The sequence below is a fragment of the Pelodiscus sinensis genome, chromosome 1 (genome assembly GCF_052426305.1).
Source record: "Pelodiscus sinensis isolate ZL-2025 chromosome 1, ASM5242630v1, whole genome shotgun sequence".
Lineage (NCBI taxonomy): Eukaryota > Metazoa > Chordata > Testudines > Trionychidae > Pelodiscus > Pelodiscus sinensis.
This window is the reverse complement of record NC_143052.1, coordinates 306846069-306865765: the sequence shown is the minus strand read 5'-3', so window position 1 is coordinate 306865765 and position 19697 is coordinate 306846069. Positions and strand designations below refer to the sequence as shown.

The 19697-nt window shown below is 43.4% G+C and overlaps 1 long non-coding RNA gene across 1 annotated transcript in view; it reads right to left on the bottom strand.

Moving 5' to 3' along the window:
• LOC142827145 (uncharacterized) overlaps positions 1–18745 on the bottom strand; it is a 63238-nt gene extending 44493 nt beyond the window's left edge. Inside the window, exon 1 of the long non-coding RNA XR_012901599.2 lies at positions 18611–18745. This is a non-coding gene — a long non-coding RNA (uncharacterized LOC142827145). The remainder of the gene's footprint in view (positions 1–18610) is intronic.
• Between the last annotated feature and the right edge of the window lie 952 nt (positions 18746–19697).

The following is a 19697-nucleotide window of genomic DNA, read 5'->3' as shown; positions in this document are numbered from 1 at the left end:
ATTGAGAGAGCTGGGAGACACTTCTCTCTCCAAGAACAGACTTCTTACAAGGTGTAAGTAGGGAAATTTTAGCTAATCCATCAGGATTTGTTGTTTTCCTAGTTTGGGGATGTGGAAATAATGTCTGAGCTTGTTAAGTGTTTTTTTTTCTTTTGTAACAAAGCTTTTAGCCCAGGGAATTTCCCTGAATATCTATATCAATTGGTGGCTCTTTCCATCTAGCCACTTAACTATGCTTGCAACTGTAGTTTTGTGTTGAATAATAAAGGATTGTTTTCTTTTCTAATTAATCAGGATTGGTTGATTGTTGTGTCCTTAGGACTCAGTGCCTTGTGACAAGGGCAGAGTCCATTGCTGTCTGTGAATTCCCTCTGTTTTTCCCAACTTTGAATAAAATGGAGGTTGGGGCAGGGGGAGAGTTTTACCTTAGGGACCTGACTGCATGAAAAAATTCACAAATATAGATCTCAAGCAGAGAAAGTCTCTATGGGTATGTCTACACTACCCTCCTAATTCGAACTAGGAGGGTAATGTAGACATACCGCACTTGCAAATGAAGCCCGGGATTTAAATCCCGGCTAGTTCGAACCCCGTGCCGCGCGGCTACACACGGCACGGAGTAGCTAGTTCGGATTAGGCTTCCTAATCCGAACTAGCTGTACTCCTCAATCCATAGGAATACTCCTCATTCCATAGGAATACTCCTCATAGCTGTATTCCTCATTTGAAGTAGGAATAAGAGATCCTCCGGAAAAAAAGCGGCGGACATGTTTATTTAAACCCCGCGGGGGATATTTAAATCCCCCGCGGATTTCCCTATTCTGACTTACCTGCTTTGCATCCCTATTCCGTAATAGGGGCCAGTCTAGACATAGCCTAGGGGTGTGTCTAAACTACATGGCTCCATTGATGGAACCATGTAGATTAGGCTGATCGGCAAAGGGAAATGAAGCCACAATTTAAATAATCGCAGCTTCATTTAAATTTAAATGGCTGCCATGCTAAGCCAACAAACAGCTGATCCGCTGTTTGTCGGCTCAGCGCGCTAGTCTGGATGCTCCCGCGCCGACCTGAAAGTCCTTTATCGACCTCCCCGTTATGCCTCGTAGGATGAGGTTTACCGGGGAGGTAGATAAAGGGCTTTCATGTCGGCAGGGGAGCGTCCAGACTGCCCTGATCTGCCGACAAACAGCTGATCGGCAGAGCAGGGCAGCCATTTAAATTTAAATGAAGCTGCGATTATTTAAATCGCGGCTTCATTTCCCTTTGCCAAACAAAGAAAACTACATGGCTCCGTCGACGGAGCCATGTAGTCTAGACGTATCCTGGATGGGGACAGCTCTGAGGGAATGTCTACTCTAGGAAATTATTTCGAAGTAACTAAATTTGAAATAATAACTCCCCAAATAACTATTTTGAAATAAACTTATTCCCCAAGGAAAGCAGGAGCTATTATTTGGAAACAACCAGCTCCATATTTCGAAACAACAGGCTTGGTAGTGTGGATACGCTGCTTGTTATTGCAAAATAAGGGAAGTTATTCTTAATGTAGACCATAGTGTTATTCTGAGTTACTTCAGAGAATTCTCTCTGGCTGGTGGGTCTTGCTGACATGCTCAGGGTCTAGCAGATCCCCCTATTTGGGATTAAGGAGGAATTTCTCCCCAGATCACTCTGGCAGGGGTTGGAGCACAGGTCATCTGCAGGTTTAAACAGGAGTATAGGGTAGAATCTCTGTCACTTTAAGTCTTTATCTTATTACTGAGGCCTTCAGTAACTCAGCCAGAGGCTGTAGGTGGATGAGACTCTGTGGTTTGCAGTGCAGGAGGTCAGATTAGATGATCAGAAGGGCCCATTTTGTTCTTAAGGTCCATGATTTCCTAGCTTCAGATTATTATTAATAGTAGGCATATCTATAAAGAAAAAGGAGAAACATAGCATGCACAGCACCCAATTAAAATTTTGACTTAAAGCTGACTTAAAAATACTGAACATTTTTCACTAAGAAGTTTCATCAAAACTTTGGATTTTTCAAGTGTTCACTTCTATAAGCCACTGATTTAAAAAAAAAAACCCTCAATTAACTTTTGAAATTTTGCCAATTTTTCAACAAACTCTTTTTCATGGATAATTTGGAAAAATAAAATGCAGTAAATTCACTGAACAAGCTGTCTGCCCAGGTCTGCTATTGTAGGGAATCTACATTTATGGTTTGAAATGTTCATTGTAAGCCCTTGTTTTTACTTACTAATGCTTTCAGAAATTTTGCATTGTACTGAACTATGCCATGATTAGTCTCTGCCTAAGGGTGATTTTTAAAATATTTCATTTTTATGAAGTTTGATGATTAAAGCTTTAGGACATTTTGTAACTATGACTACATGAATAAAATGTTCTCTTAACACACTTTTTCATCCACATGGTAACTAAAAAATGGCTGTAGTCTTGAACATGAAACTTGGTATGGGAATAGCCTAGCTGTACACTTAGAGCTAAGTTTTATTGCACTTTTCCTTAGGGAAAAATTTAACATCTATTGTAAGTATTCTCTCAAGGAGATTAACATCTTGCTGAAGGTTAATCAAGGATTTTATTCCCCCATTAGACATAGACCGTGTCCAGACTCAGGGTTTTTTTCGGGAAAAGTAGCCTTTTCCCGAAAAAACTTCCCCTGCGTCCAGACTCAAGCCGCGTTCTTTCGAAATTATTTCGAAAGAACGCGGCTTTTCTTTCGATGGCGGTAAACCTCAATTTACGAGGAAGAACGCCTTCTTTCGAAAGTCCGCAGGATCTTCCTAGTGCTCCTCCCAAAGGGCTCTCCATCAGCCCAGAGGCTGAGGTCCTAGGCATCAACCAGCTACAGCCACCAGGACACTTATGTAAATTAAACTCCCTTTTTGTCCAGGGTCTGTTCTATCTTCTTCCCCTCTGTTCAAGGGTGTGGGTTGTTCGGGAACCTTATACCAAATAGTTATCATTATTGTTGTGGATTTATATGTACTTTTATGTTATATGCTGTGTCATTTCTCAATTGTTTAATAGATTTGTTTAAACTTGATTTGGAGTCTGTCTTCATTTGGTTAAAATTGGCCGGTGATAGATACAGTATTGCTTAGAAACTTGCATTTGCTGTACAGGGACACCGAAATTTAGGCCTGTCTTTTAATTTTATTTGTTACCTAGCCCCTGAGGTAACACTGCGACTGAACATAGGGGAGTTCTGAGATCAGAGTGAAGCATGTGTGACATCTAGGGCTGTGGACATGTGACCCAGGGAAATGAAAACAACTTTGTTAAAGGAATATGGAAGTGTGTGGCTGCTATTCTTAGGACAAAATTACTCATAAAAGCTTGAATGATAATATGGAATAATTTAAGAACAGCTTCTTAGCTGCCAAAAAAACCACCCCCACAGCTCCACAATTGAGAAAGAAGACTATGCTGGTTTAAAAAATCTCAAATAAGCCTAAAATGGGGAGTGAAGGCAGATGCAAAAAGTGTGTGTGTGGGGGGGGGGGGTGGAGTGAAGGCAGATGCAAAAAGTGTGTGTGTGTGTGTGTGTGTGTGTGTGTGTGTGTGTGTGTGTGTGTGTGTATATAACAGATGGAAGAAAGGGGAAATTAGGAACTGTCAAAAATTAATAAGGGAAACCAAGTGACACAAGGAGAAATCAATGTCTAGCAATGTTAAGGACAACAAAAAGGAGTTTTTAAAACATATTAGAAACAAAATGAATCCTGATTATGGCATTGGGCCACTAATAGACAGAAAGCTTCAGAGGGGTAGCCGAGTTAGTCTTTAACTAGAAAACCTTAAAAAACAACAAATAGTCTAGTAGCACGTTAAAGACTAACAAAACATGTAGATGGTATCATGAGCTTTCATGGGCATAACTCACGACTTCATCCACGAAAGCTCATGATACCATCTACATGTTTTGTTAGTCTTTAAGATGCTACTAGACTATTCTAGTTGTTTAAATTTTACTAAATAGAAGTTATTATCAATGATAATGCAGAAATACAAAAGTGTTCAATAATTATTTGTGTTCTGTATTGAGCGTGAACATTCCTTCTGTTCTACTAGCATCCGTGGAGGACGTTAAACAGAAGCTACAAGTTGGACATTTTTAAATCAGCAAGTCCAGATAATGTGCATCCAAGACTTTCAAAAAAGCAGCCTGAAGAGTTCACTGGACTATTAATGTTGATTTTCAATAAATGTTTGAGTATCGGAGCAATTCCAGAAGACTGGAGCAAAGCTGATGTTGTGCTAATTTTTAAAAAGCATAATTGGGATGACACAGATAATTATAAGACTGTCAGCATGACGACAGTCCCAGGAAAGATAAGGGAATGGCTGATATGGGACACAATTAAGAACTAAAGGAGGGTAATATAATTAATGTAAATCAATAGGTGTTTGTGAAAATAGATTCTGGTGAATTAAGAGTGATAATTTTTGGTGAGATTACAAGTTTGGGTGATAAAGATAATAATGCTGATGTAATATGCTTAGAATTTTGTTAGGTGTTTGACTTGGTACCACATGACATTTTAATTGAAAAAACTAAAATAGCCAGTTTTTAATCCATATTTTGATAGGTCTCAAAATGTAACTATAAATGGGGAATCCTCGTTGAGTGGATGTGTTTCTAATGGGGTCCTGAAAAGATCGCTTCTTGGCCCTATGCTATTTAACATTATCAATGACTTGAAAGAAAACATAAAACCATCACCGAAAGTTTGCGGCTGACCCAGACTGAAGGAGTGGTAGATAATGAAGACGGCTGGTCATTGATACAGGGTGATCTAGATCACTTGTTAAAATGGGTATAAGCAACTAAATGTAAATATATACATCTGAGAACAAAGCATATAGTCAATACCTACAGGATGGGGGGGAAACTATCCTGGAAAGCAATAACTCTGAAAAGATTTAAGGGTTGTGGTGGATAATCAGCTGAACATGAACTTCCAGTGTGACGCTGTGAGCAAAAGCGCTAATATGACCCTGGGACACGTAAATAGGAGACTCATGTAGGAACAGTGGCTATTTTACATCTATGTTTCGCAGTAGTGTAATCACGGCTGGAATACGACATCCAGTTCTGCTATCGCCAATTCAAGAAGGATGTAGATTAAAGGCAGGCAATAATTTTTGAAAGGAGGGTATTTTATTATTTTCTGAAGTGGCCATGGCCCACCCCAGAAGGGGCAGGACTATGGGCATAAGAGGCAGGGGCAGAAAACTTCCTGTGCTCCCCAGCCCCCAGATTCTGATTGGAGTCTTTGCCTCCCACCCCACTGGCATGTAGAGAGAATCACCAGTTGTTTTGAATAGCTGGTGGTTCCCTCTAGGTGCTCCTGGTGGAAGACTTTGCATGCTCCTCCCACCCTCAGGATCTGGCGGCGTGGGAGCACACAAAGTCTCTCGCACCCTACCCTGCAAGGGGTGCGTGGCACTTAGTATGAACTGCCAGCTGTTAAAAACAGCTGGCAGCTCCCAGAGGCATAGGGAGGATGTTACGCGCCCAGGGAAAAGGCAAAATTTGTGCCTTTCCCCTATTGCCACTACCACACAGCAGGGCCCCAAACCTGGTGCACAGCTGAGCCCGACACTGGGAGGAGGGGGGCAGCTTGTACTGTGTCTTCCCCCACCCCTCCAGTTTGGGTCTGGGCCCCCGCACACACTAACCTGCCGGTGGAGATGGAGGGGGTCAGGCTGGGAATGGGGAGGAGGCTCCAGCCGGCGGCGGTGGGCAGAAGAGGAGCAGGCAAGCCGAGGGATAACGAGGAGCAAAGGGGAACTAAATTGGCAACCCCTAGTGTGGTACCCGGGGGCAACTGCCCCCTCCCCACTCCCTCCTCGCTACACCACTGGCGGTTCCCTCTGGTGCCACGTGCCCCTGGCAGGTGAAGGAGACTTTGTGCACTCCCTTATCCCCAGGTTTTGATTGGCCTGGGGAGCAGGGGAGCAGCAGGGCATCTGCAGGCCAGATCAACAGGTTTGGCAGGCTGGATCCAGCCCATGGATACTCTCTTGCCCACCCCTGATATAGATAAACTGGAGTCAGTTCGGAAGAGCCACGAGAAAGATTAAAGGATTAGAAAATGTGGTTTATAGTGATTGACTCAAAGAGCTCAATCTGTTTAACAAAGAGAAGGTTAAGGGGCTTACATGATTATTTTCTAAGTATCTATGCGGGGAACAAATATTTAATAATGGGCTCTCAATCTAGCAGACAAAAGTCTAACATGAGCCAATGTCTGGAAGTTGAAGATAAACACATTTGGACTGCAAACAAAGCACCCTTTTTTTTAACAGTAATTAACCATTGAAACAATTTACCAAGGGTTGTGATGGATTCTCCATCACTGACAATTTGTAAATTAAGATTGGATAGTTTTCTAAAAGATCTGCTATAGGAATTATTTTGGAGGTCAGATTAGATGATCACAGTGGTTTGTTCTGGCATTAGAAGTACTGAATCTACAATAAATTAGGGGCACCCATAACATTATGATCACAGATTAGATTAAACTGAAACTTTAATAATAGCATTTTTTCCTCCTATTTTTCCCTCATGTTTTCTCTACAAGACACAAATAAAGTTGGGTGCCATAATTGTGCATTCCCATGCACTAATGTGTTTGGATTTCTTAAAATTTAACCTTAATATTGAATTTTCTGGCTTTATAATATTTATTTTGAGGAGGAAATTACATACTTTTTTTTAACCTGAAGTTACTGATATGTGCATGCATTATTAACTCCATCTGAATGTGGCTTTGGTGTAGGAATTTCCTTATTAATTAAAAATGTCATAAACAAGAAAATCAAAGAGCTTGCTTGCAGTGGGCTGCACTCACCTCTCGTGAGTGCCCCCTGCCCAAGTTTGTGTTCCTGCACACTCTGTGGTGGCTACGTGGTGACTCCAATGCTTCATGTAGACCGCAGGCTTCTTTTGGAAGCTTTTCCAGGTGAGATTTCCGAAAAAATCTTCTTCCAAAAGAGAGCATCTACATAGCAAAAGCGCATCAAAAAAGCGATCTGCTTTTTCGAAAGAGCATCCACTCTGAATGGTCGCTATCTTGCATTTAAGCTGTGACTACTATGGATGGAGTAGCCTCCAGGGCACCTGTGCTTTTTCCTCTTTCCTCTTCTTTTGAAAGAACTCCCTGTTCCCTGTCCACACATGCCTTTCTCTAAAAGAGCTCTTTCGGAAAAAGGCTTCTTTCTCGTAGAAAGCGGTTTACTGATGTCGGAAAAGCTCCTCCATTCTTTCAATTTTTTGTCGAAAGAACGTGATTGCAAGTGACGTAAGTGAAGTTTTTCTGAAAAAACTCTGTAGTGTACACATAGCCCAAGTCAATTTTCAGCCACTTCCCCCAGTGGCTAATGGAAGTTACAAAAACAACCATGCTCATCCTCTACTCTAGGTCCCAGCCCAAGGACCATGTAGATAGCAGCTCTCTGCAATGTCCCTTTAAATAACAGTGTTGCTACTATAAATCCCTGGGCCATTCCGCCATGGCTCCAGCACTTTCTTCACCATCAGCTCAGGGTCTTGTCCTGGTGGAGTCCCAGAAGCCAGCCTGGAACACCTTCTACTCTCCTCTAGCTCTAGCAAGGAGCTGAATTCATTCTGGCCATGCAACACTTATGCTAGGATGCTGGGGCCTGTTTGACCTACAAAGCCACTCTAGGCAGGTTGGGGGACCTCTTTATTGTCCTTTTCTGGGGTGGGGTATGGCAGGACCACAAGGCCTCCAGCAGGGGGCCTCAGGGCCTAGTCCACCCTCTCACAATATTTCTAATAATCTGAAGATATGAAGTATCAACATGATTTTTAATTTTAGTTTTTAGTACACTGGCTGTGTTAGCCTACTCTGTAGCAGCAAAAAACACCTGAATGCGCTATCTAGTTAAATTGTTGCTTGCAGTTACTTTGCATCACCAGCACAATGCAAAGCAGCTAGAGTGTACAGATTAATCTGGCCCTTAATTTGCAGTTGATTTAACTACCTGGGACACAGTATACATTTTTTTAATTACCATGTAAACATTCTAGATATGAAACTGGGAGTTTTGACTCCTGAGTTCAAGAGAATAGAAATTATTATTTTAAATAATTCTCATTATCCATGAAAGCCAAGAGGTAGACACAGGGTTGTGGGGAGCAGGGTTAGAATAGCTGAAGCATCAGTCCTTAAAACACAGACTGCTAATACATAGACTTTCACTAGACCAGATGATCACAGTGCTCCTTTCTGACTTGATCCTCAATCAGTAAGGGTATGTCTACACTACAGCACTAATTCGAACTAACTTAATTCGAATTAGTTAATTCGAACTAAGCTCATTCGAACAACTGCATCTAAACCTAAAAACTAGCAGGTCCACATTGAGTGGGCCCTGAACTGGGGTTAAGGATGGCCAGAAGCAGTGCCGGCAGGGCATCAGATTAGGACTTAGAGCGTGGAGCTGCTGTCTCAGGCTAGCCGAGAGCTGTGCTTAAAGGGACCCGACCCCCACCCCGCCCAGACAGTTCTCAGGGGTTGTCTAACTCGATGAGGGACAGCAAAACAGTCCTGGCTTGGAGTGCCCTGAGTGCCCACACTTGGCACATCACAGCACTCGGCCATCAGCCCGGCTGCACTTGCCGCAGGCTGCCATCTGGGGAGAGGGATCAATCGGGGCTGCAGGAGAGCTTCCACCCCAAGGAGCCCGCAGAGCCACCCCATTCCTCCCCATCGGGGGCTCGTACCCCATTCCTCCCTCACCTCCTTCCACTTACCACTCCCTAGCCCCTCTTCCTGATGTACAAAAAAAAGGACACGTGTGTTCAGAAATAGAAACTCTCTTTATTGAACAAAACTCGGGGAGACTGGGAAAAGGAGGTGGGAGAGGGGAAGAGAGAGGGTGAGAAAGGGGAGGGCAACTAAAATGATCAGAGGTTTGGAACAGGTCCCATATAAAGAAAGGCTAAAGAGACTGGAACTTCTCAGCTTAGAAAAGAGGAGACTAAGGGGGATATGATAGAGGTCTATAAAAGCATGAGTGGTGTGGAGAGGGTGCATGAAGAACAGTTCTTCATTAGTTCCCATAATAGAAGGACTAGAGGACACCAAATGAAATGAATGGGTATCAGGCTTCAAACTAATAACAGAAAGTTCTTCTTCACAAAGCAAATAGTCAACCTGTGGAACTCCTTGCTGTAGGAGGCTGTGAAGGCTAGAGCTATAACAGAGTTTAAAGAGAAGTGAGATAAAGTCATGGAGGTTGGGTCCATGGAGTGCTATTAGCCAGGGGGTAGAAATGGTGTCCCTGGCCTCTGTTTGTGGAATGCTGGAGATGGATGGCATGAGACAAATGGCTTGGTCATTGTCTTCGGTCCATCCCCTCCAGGGTACCTAGTGTTGGCCGCTGTCAGCAGACAGGCTACTGGGCTAGATGGACCTTTGGTCTGACCCAGGACGGCCATTCTAAACTCAGGGCTTAGAGTCGGGGGTCTCACTGGACCACTTTGATTTTCATGCAAACCTGCTCCTGGGTGGCCAGGCTGGCAGCTATCCTGCCCTAGATGGCCACTTTCCTGTGCCTAGTGCGGAGGTTGTGGATGAGGTCCACGATATCTGCACTAGACCAGGCGGGCGCCCGCCTCTTGCGGACCTGGGCAGGCTCCCGGAAGCCGCCAGCCTGGTCCCAGGAAAAGGCGGAGGGCTGGGTGGCAGCGGGTGGCTGGTTCGTGCCGTGCCAAGTGCAGGGTCTGCTAGCTGGGTGCTGGCAGGCTTGCACCTGACATGGGCACCGTAGCCAGCCCGTGCCCCTTTAAGGGCTCCGGGGCCAGGAGGGGGGCATAAGAGTTTCCCTGGTGGTGCCCAGAGTGGCCACCAGGGAAAGTTGGGGAGGGCTAGCCTCCCACTAGTTCGAATTAAGTGGCTACACAGCCCTTAATTCGAACTACTTAATTCGAACTAGGCGTTAGTCCTCGTGGAATGAGGTTTACCTAGTTCGAATTAAGCGCTCCGCTAGTTCGAATTAAGTTTGAACTAGCGATTTGCTAGTGTAGCGCCTATCAAAGTTAATTCGAACTAACGTATGTTAGTTCATATTAACTCTGTAGTGTAGACATACCCCAATACATCAACTTATCTAGACCAGGCCTGGGGAACCTCTGATCATGGGCCAGAAGTGGTTCATCAGAGTTAAGCCCTGGTAGGCTGCCAGATGGTATGTTTAACTGAGTGTCCACCAGCACAGCTCCCAGTGGCCACGGTGCACTATTCCCAGTCAATGGAAGTTGTGGGAAGCACTCCACATAAGATTTTTTTTTTATCAGAAACTGTAACAAAGTGAAGCCTTTGAAATAGATGGATTTCTCCATGCAAGTTTAACACGGGTTTCACTTCAATCATTTAACTAAACCAAGTTTGTTTGAAATGTTCATAAATCCCATGCGAGAACCCCCACGTTTCACTGCAAATATTTCATACAATTCTGTTTAAACCACTCTTCAGACAGGAGATGTAGTAAAGAGCCTCCTATGTTCTACGTGTAAAAACCAGTCTCAATACTACATCTATCAGAGAAATTTTGAGAACTCATGATGAAAATAATAAGAATCATGAAACGAAAGTAAAAATTAAATGTCATAAGACGTAGAGATTGTTTTACATTCCAAGCTTTAGCATTCAGTTTTAGTACAAAGAACGTGAGCTGCACATGTGGTGTGAGAACACAAAGGAGGTCTCAGTTGTTCCCCCCGTTTACATGTCTGAAGTGTATAGCACAAAAAATTACAAATAAATCTCTAATTTATGTATATATCAATAAATTAACACTGCTCATCTCCTTCCTCAATAAATCCAAAGGACGAAAAATAACTTCACTACAAATGTCAAGCAAATTCTTCTTCAGCCCATTCCCCTATCAGGATTTAGACAAAATGTCATAAGATACATTTAGAAACAGATGATTAGACAGAGTATTGTACCTTTAAAAAGCACAGCACTCAGGGCACGTTTACACTTGCCTGCAGATCAAGGCTCTGGAGGTCAATCTTCTGGTGTTAGATTTAGCAGGTCTAGTATAAACCTGCAAATCGAACGCTGAGGGCAGCTCCCATTGGCCTCCTGCTGTGTGGACACTGTCAGGATTGACTTAACATAAAGCTGACTCCAGTTACATATTCTACTCCTGCTACTTCCCCTAGTTTTATAATTGTTCATCACTGTCTTCACTACATAGGTCCCATCCTTCCCCCTTTGAAATCAGTGCCAAACTCCCCTGATTTCAGTGGGAATAATAACTACAGGCAGTCCCCGGGTTACGTACAAGATAGGGACTGTAGGTTTGTTCTTAAGTTGAATTTGTATGTAAGTCGGAACTGGTACATATTGTAGGGGAAACTCTAGCCAAACATTTCTCCAGAGCTCAGTTTTATTCTCCCACACCTCACTTCCCTCAGTCCTTTATTCTCAAGCTGAGGTGTCTGCTGAGAAAAGCCGCTCCGCGTCTCCCTGGTCTGCTGGGGGGGCACTAGCTTCGCGTCTCCCTGGTCTGCTGGGGGGAAGCAGCTAGTGCGGGGTTACCTCACCCTGTTTGTCAGTAGGGATCCGATGTAAGTCGGATCCATGTAACCCGAGGACTGCCTGTATCTGGCTGCAGAATTGCCAGTGACATGGATAGTGCTGTGGCGGAGGGCAGATGTGCAAACAAGGCAAGGCCATAGCAAAACTGCAACATTTTTACTTCATACCAAATTGGATGTTGCAAAATATACACAGAGAACAGTGCAGCGGTGTATGGGCCCAATCCTTCTCCTACTTAGGGTTCAAATTCAAGAAGTCATGTGCTTAGCCTTGCTTTAGCTTAAGTTTTGTCCTAGTATTTGAGGAAACTTAGCAAACCTTTGGATAGCTTTCATCTCCTAAACAATCTAAATAGGAAACAATTGTTCTTAGAGTAGGCTAGCATCTAACGTCTGGGATATAAAGTATACCACATAATCACACACTGTGAAAAGGCTCTGATGCACGTTTCCATTGGGTTCATCAAGATATTTAAAATAATTTGTTACCTGCCATAAATAATTTTCCTACCTCCTTAATACTCAGTCCCATAAATGGATTGCTATTAAATAGTTTTGGAATTCACTTTTAAGAATTAATATATTTTATGGGGGTATTTTAATATTCCCTGTCATGCCTCCCTGTTGTCCCTTACACTCTGGGTTGGAGGGAAGCCACACGACCTCATTACACTGCCAGAATCATTGCCTATCAGGGGAAGCGTCCGAGTATCAGAGCAGGTGTTAGTGTCTCAACAGCCACATGGAGCAGAACCCCAAACCGTCTTTTGCAGTGGTTTTTGCAAGGGATACATCACTGCATTTAGATATTTGCCTAGTTTTACAACAGGCTTCATAAATTTCATACAGATAATGACTTTTTTTTACACATCTGTATATACTATACCCTGAAATGTAAGTACAATATTTATATGCTAATTGATTTATAATTATATGGTGAAAAAGAGAGTCAGCAATTTTTCAGTAATAGTGTGCTGTGAAGTTTTTGTATTTTTATGTCTGATGTTGTAAGCAAGTAGATTTTAAGTGAGGTGAATCTTGGGGGTATGCAAGACAAATCAGATGCCTGAAAGTCTTCAGAGGTTGACAGACACTGGTCTACAGTGCTCTGGCCCTCAGGCAGAGCACAGTATGTATGGCACAGCCTGTTGTCCTAGCAATGGTGAACAGCAGACAATCACAGGCCTTTGACTTATAGTGGGGAGGCTGCCACCCCTGGAGTGAAGTTAGTAGTAGAGTCTGGGCCCCCCAGACTCAACCAGGCTCCAGCCCCAGAGTAGTGGAGTGTTCTGCCATTGGGTCAGTGGGGAATCCAACCACAACATGCTCACCTGGATTCAGAGGCAGTAACACAGCTAGACTAGTCAACTGTCCCGAGCTACTTCCTATTAGCCCTACTTACTCTCAGCTCCATGGGTGTCCTTGGCATCCTCAGGGTAGGGATACAATGGCAGTGCCAACAGCTCCGCCAGACACAGGCTCCAGACACAGGCTCCTCCAGAATTCGGCAGCAAATTTAGCAGTCTGCAGAGAACAGCATGCATCTGTGTCTCTCACTGTCTTGACCCCAGTTGAGCTGGAGGCTCTGCCTTTTATATCGCCTGTCCCACCTTCCCACTCCTGGCAGAAAGGGCAAATCTGGGCGCCACCTGGGCACCAGGGATGGTCCGTCCCTCTCTGAGTTGAAGGGAGGACACACCGTCACTCTACACTGCCCAAAAAGTGTCTATTTAAATGCTTGTGCACTCCAGCAGTCATTCTGACGGTTCAGTTTTTTTCTTGCCTTATTGACATAGGGCAAATGATGCAGATTTTTTGGACATTTTTGTCTAATGTACAATCTGAAAACCCAGAAAAAGCCTCCTGGATGCCTCTTAGTGCAAATGCAATCCATTGAGTACAATTTATCTAGTCTATTTCTGGACTGGACACTAGAGGGATGGATGAATGATTATAGCTGTTCATGAGACATGGGCAATATGTCTAAAACAAGAGAAATGAAGGCATTTTTTACAGATCAAACGTCATTCAGCTTTAATACTCTGTTCACTCGGCTGTTAACTCTAAAAGGTGAACATTCATGATCATGTCTTTGTACATAACTGTTTGGCAAATACAGAGACCCAGCTGCAAAAGACTGATGACAATGGAATAAATGAGCTAGTCTAAATATGCTCTGAGCTGCAAAGATTTATTGTAAAAGATTGATGAGATGCTGGCTTTATTAAATGATTACTCTAGAGCACTGTCAAAATTAAAGGATGCAATACCATCTGACCTTTACTCCAAAATGTATAGCCCAGTAGCCACTGATAACTGAATCACTAAGCACCATCATAAAATATTGACTTAGACTCAGAAGGAAAGGTAAGTGAAACAACGAAAGTCAATGAAACTAAGGTAACTAATAAGCAATCAAGATATTTGCAACAAACAGATTTTCCATTGAATTTTCTGTTTGTGATCTGATCATCTCACCATGAAGATTTAGAAAGCCTAATGCATCTCCAGTGTAATGTGTGAAATTTCATTGATGTCAATGCAAATATCTGCTTACACTAGGGTCAAATTCACCTCATAATCAAGCTAAAAGTCAATATTTGTTCCAAAGGTAAGGTAATAGTCTAAAGGCCTGCTAAAGACTAAACCATCAATAAAGATAGACAAAAGAAATGTGTGAAACCCAAGGCTATTTCTACACTACAGATTTTTTTCTGGGATACCCCTAGTCGAGGGAGTGCGTACGCTTTTTCGGATCAGTTTCCGAAAAAGCAGGCATGCTCTTTCAAAGCCCCGTATTCCTCATTTTATGGGGAATAAGGGCTCTTCTGAAAGAGGAGGTTTTTCCCGCATTTGGCCCCGTGTAGACGGGCCAAATGTCGGAAAAGCCTCTTCCAAAAAAAGAATCAAAAAAAGGTACCCAAATTTTTCTGAAAAATAACTGTAATGTAGACATAGCTCAACTAAGACCAATAAGGCTGAAGAGAAAGAATGAAAGAGAAATGGCCAGATAGGCCAGGACACGACTGTGCATGAGTGGCTGTTCCTTCACTGAGTTTCTGACCTTGTGTGGGGTACTGCAGTTTGCCATCTCCACAACTACATTAGAGCCTGGCTCTGCCCCTTACCACCAACAGGGCTGTGATTGGAGGATTATAACAGAGGAACCTTCCCAGACAGCAGAGACTAAATAGCTGGGCTAGGAGCTGCCTCCACTACCTCACTGCCTGCACTCACCCTCTCCCCAATAACAGGGAGTGTGATAGGGGATCTTTCCAAGACAACCAGGTCTCAGTACCAGTCGGAGCATACCTCCAGGACTTCCATATTAGGGCTTTGTTTAACCTGCAAATCACCAGACAGGCCATTCACTTGGGTTAGTCTTCACCAAGCACAGCTTTCTCTCTGTGTTGCTGAATTTCCTTCTCTATCACATGGTCTCTCTCAGCATTGCCCATCAGCCCACCTCCACCACTTGTCACCTGGCCTTTCTGTATCATCTGCGTTGATGACCTCTCATCTGCTCTCCTTCCTCTTCTCACTCTTCCCTTCCTTCTGTTAATAGCAGTTGAGTCTCATCATGCTTCACCCCCTTCTACCCTCGACTCTTTTGCTCTTCTCTCCCATCACAATGTCCACCCTTCCAACCAGCAGCTCTGGCTCAACTCCAAACCCTTCTAATGGTCCTGCTCTCACACTGATTATGGTCTTGCGGATCACTTCTCCACTACAGATTGATTCAATACTCCTTCGGTTCTGCCAGCTTTCTAGCTAAACAGCTTTGCTGGTCCAGTTTAATTGAATCCCATGCCAGCAATCCAGTCCACCTTAACTCACTCCTCAAACTCTCCCCTCCTCTTGCCTCTATTTCTCTCCCTGCAAAGGAGCTCAAGAGTTACTTGCAAGAACAAACTGACAAAATATGACCTTCCACCACTCCTTGGCTTGTCGTTCCTTTCTCCTGCTCCCTGATCACTCATACAGAAGTCTCCCAGCTGTTTCTTTAAACTCTTCCACTTGTCCTATTGATCCCATCTCCTAATCTCTCACACATCAGCTCTCGTCTCTCCCCCCTCCTCTTCTTAACCTCACTCTCCTCTGGCTCCTTCTTCTCACAAGACAAGCAAGCGTTAGTCTATCCCATCCCTAAAAAAACACCCTTGAGCTCAGTAGCTGCTCCTGCTACCACTCCTTCTCCCTTTCACCTCACTGAATACACTGTTCACACTCTCATCTGGAGTTCCCCTCCTCCAATTCCATCCTAGACCATTCCACCTCTTGCTCCTCACATTCCACTGAAACATCTCTCACCAAAGTCTCTAATGATCTCTTTCTGGCCAGCCTCAGAACCTGTATTCCTTCCCCATCCTTCTTGACCTGTCAGCTGCCTCTGACACAGATGGCCATGCTCCTCTTCCTGAAATCTTGTCCTCTCTTTGCTTCCGTGACTGTCCTCTCTTGAGTCTCCTCGTGGCCTCCCTGTAAACATTCACAAAGCCATCTCGTGACTGACCTTCCAATCTCTCCCTAAAACTCTGCTTCATCACGATGCCTACAAAAAGTAAAAGCTAGGTTGCTGGTGTGCTGAGACCACTGCCTATCATCCTGACCAATATTGTCTCATTGTTTTCCCTCATCATTCTGCATGCGTCTGTTGTCTATTGTCTTGTACTTAGATTGCAAGCTCTTGGGGGCAGGAATAATCTTTTTATTCTGTGTTTGTAAAGCACCTAGCATAATGGGTCCTGGTCCATGACTAGTGCTCCTAGGCACCACAGTAATGCAGTAATTAATAGTAAAACATCATTTTTACCACTCTGCTTAATGTGTGTGTGATGCCATTAGAGAGAGCTAATAGTGACTCATCTTGTGTCTTTCCAGTGTCTAACAGATTGAGTTTGGGTGACAGCTAGATGTCTGAGGATGGGTGTGGATCATACAGAGATGATGATAGTAGGCAATACAGAAACAATTGGAAGAGATTTCAGGGGTGATATCTGCTCCTCCATTTGATGGATTATATCCATTTCTACATCACCTGGTATTTTCTTCACTTGAAGACAATCAAATCATCTCTGAATCTTCTTCTTGATAAGCTAAACTGATTCAGTTCTTTTTAAGGCCCACTGTATGGGATTTTCTCCAGCCCTCAAATAATTTTGGTGTCTCTTTTCTATATCTTCTCCATTTTTTCAGCATCCTTTTTAAAATGTTAACACCGGAACTGGACAGAGTATTCAACTGTTGCTCTCACCAGTGCCATATACAGTGATAAAATCACCTTCCTATTCCTACCCACTACTCTACTGTTTATAGAGTCAAGAATTACACTGGCCCTTTTTGCCACAGCACCAGAATCATCTGATGAGATGCTTGTCCCCTATGACCCATTAATTCCTTTCAGAGTCACTGCTTCCCAGAAAACACTTCCCCTCTACCCCCATTCTATAGATATGACCTCACATCTGCATTAAAACATATTTTATACTGGGTCCCCCTTGCCAAGTTTTTCAGATCACCCTGTACACCTGCCCTGTCCTCATCATTATATTTCACTCTGCCAATCTTTGTGTCATCTGCAAACTTTATCAGCAGTGATTTTATATTTCTTTCCAGATCATTGATGGAACATTTAATGCTATCAGGCCTTGTTCGCCTGGAATACTGGAAATAAGCCTATTCAATGACAAATGCCCATTAACTACTACCTTTTTGAGATATATCAGTTAGCCATCTCTTAATCTATTCAATGCATACTTTATTGGAATTGTGTGGTGCTATTTTTTTAGCCAGAATGGTGTACAGTACAGTACTAATACCCACACTTTATAAAAGTCTAAATATATTACACCTATTTTGAAATATTGAAATCACACCAAGCATTGGTCTGTCAAACTGATAAATCACCCCTCACCCTTTCATACTAAACTGGAATGAATAGATTTCAGAGTGACAGAGAGATCAGCTACTTTGAGAACATTTTCAGCTTTTAGAAATCCTAGTGGCATTCATTAACATATTTTCATTGATAATATAATGATATATTACATATTTTCTAATTCTAGCATTGCTATCATAATTAGTGCATTATCTTGCATCTTGTAAAGCTCTACCTTGTTTCCCTAACAAAGGAAATCCCATAATACTTTACAATTTAAAACACAATTTCATTTAGCAGATTGTATATTTTTAAAACCGAGCTTTCCCCCTTTCAGTTTCTGAAGTACTTCTTTCCTTAACCTTCAACTGCTTTCTTGGCAAAGGAGAAAACTCATTAACTTTCTCTGTAAAATTGAAACACACAGTTTTGTTCTTATGCTGGCACCAACCCACATAAAAAGAAAGGTTCTGTAGGACCCTGTTGCTTTAGTGATAGCCTGCTCTCCTGGCAATTATGTTATTGATAGCTTTTTCTGGGACACCGGCCAATTACTTTCTAGTAGAAGTATCACAGTACAAGAAAATACACAAATGTTAGTCTACAATACTAAAGATCACCTCCCACGGAAATGCCACCTATTGCTATCTTTTAAACTAAACAGCTAGGTGATATAGCCTGTTCAATGTTCATTTTCATAAGGAAGGGTCATTCAATCACTGAAAGAAAAAGACAGCTTTGGCAATGTATTTTTAAAACCTCAGTATAAGAGGAAAGTACTTTTCAGACTCTGACATTTTTGTGAGTGCCTGTGGTTGTACATTCTATTGTGTATTTAGTTCTTAGGGGCTAATCTCCTTTGCCTACACACTCCTAATACCCATTGATAGCAGTGGGAACTGCACATTAATATGACAAGAGGAAGAAGACACAGCTAAATGCAAAGTTGGATTTCTCCACTTACCAATCATCTCAGGAATGCAATAGGACTCAAACCTTTCAATATTACCTGCACTAAATAAGAGGACAAAGGGAATTCCAATAAAATAATAAATAATAATAATAATAATAATAATAATCCATTTAGCTTTTCCCTGGTACAGTCATAGAAACACTATCATCTCAAATCCTCCTACCTCACCCATAGTTGCACTGTGCTCTGCTTTCTTCTTCCCTACAAGGCTGTCCTACCTCTTCTGCCATCAGTGCTGTGCAGCATGTATTCCTGCCAATCAGGGCTGGCCTTACCATGATGCGAACTGAGGTGGCTGCCTCGGGTGCCAGACTGTGCGGGGGGAGGGGCACCACTAGGACCCAGAGTATAGAAAATTGTGTCTGCTGCTGGTGCATATGTATTCTCTCTGCTCAAGATGTACAGAGATGGTGGAGCACTATGAGTGGAGTAGAACAGGAAGAAGGCAGAATTGAGACCTTTCAAAGTTTTGGCCCAAGTGACAGGACATGGGAGCGTCATTTGAGCTCCCCACTTCAGGTGCAAAAATGTTGTGGGCCAGCCCTGCTGCCAATAACACTGACCAGCTTTCAGCAGCAACCCATGTAAGGCAGTCTAAGGAAATGTAATCTGATGTGCTAGAATCGTTAATGTATCAGGCTCAAGATAAGTGACACGGTACGGTCATTGCTCCAGCTGCCAGGTGCTCTGGAAAGTGCCAGTTACATTGAGCAACCACCAGCCATTATACAAAAGCTATAAACAGGGACCTCTGAGGACAAATTAGGAATGTATCTTTATACTACAGAGAAATTAGAGCCAGGACCTCAAATCTGAAGCCACCGTGCAGTGGGTCAGCAGTAGTCCCTCCCCGTTTGGGTCAGTGGGAGGCCATTCTGCCTCATGACATTGCTGGGCATTGCCCATAGTTAGGGGAATAGCTAGGTGACACACCACCTGTGACTGGCAGACTCATAGCCTGTTGGGGTCTCTAATCTGCAATCATCCAGAGGAGCAAACAGTTATAGTTGCCACCTGCAGCCTGGGTGGGGGAGCAAGGAGCCTGGGGCTCAGGTCTGTATTCAGGGCCACATGGCAAAAGGGCTGGCTATCCAAACTCTGTCAGACTGCTTACAAATGCAGGCTTCTTGGTCCAGGCAGGGGAAACTGCCAGCCCTGTGTTGGTGTGGCAGGGGGGATGCAGGCTCTCCCACCTCACTGTGTCCCAGCCCTGGGCCCTCACAGCTATAAAGTGCTCTGACCCAGAGGCA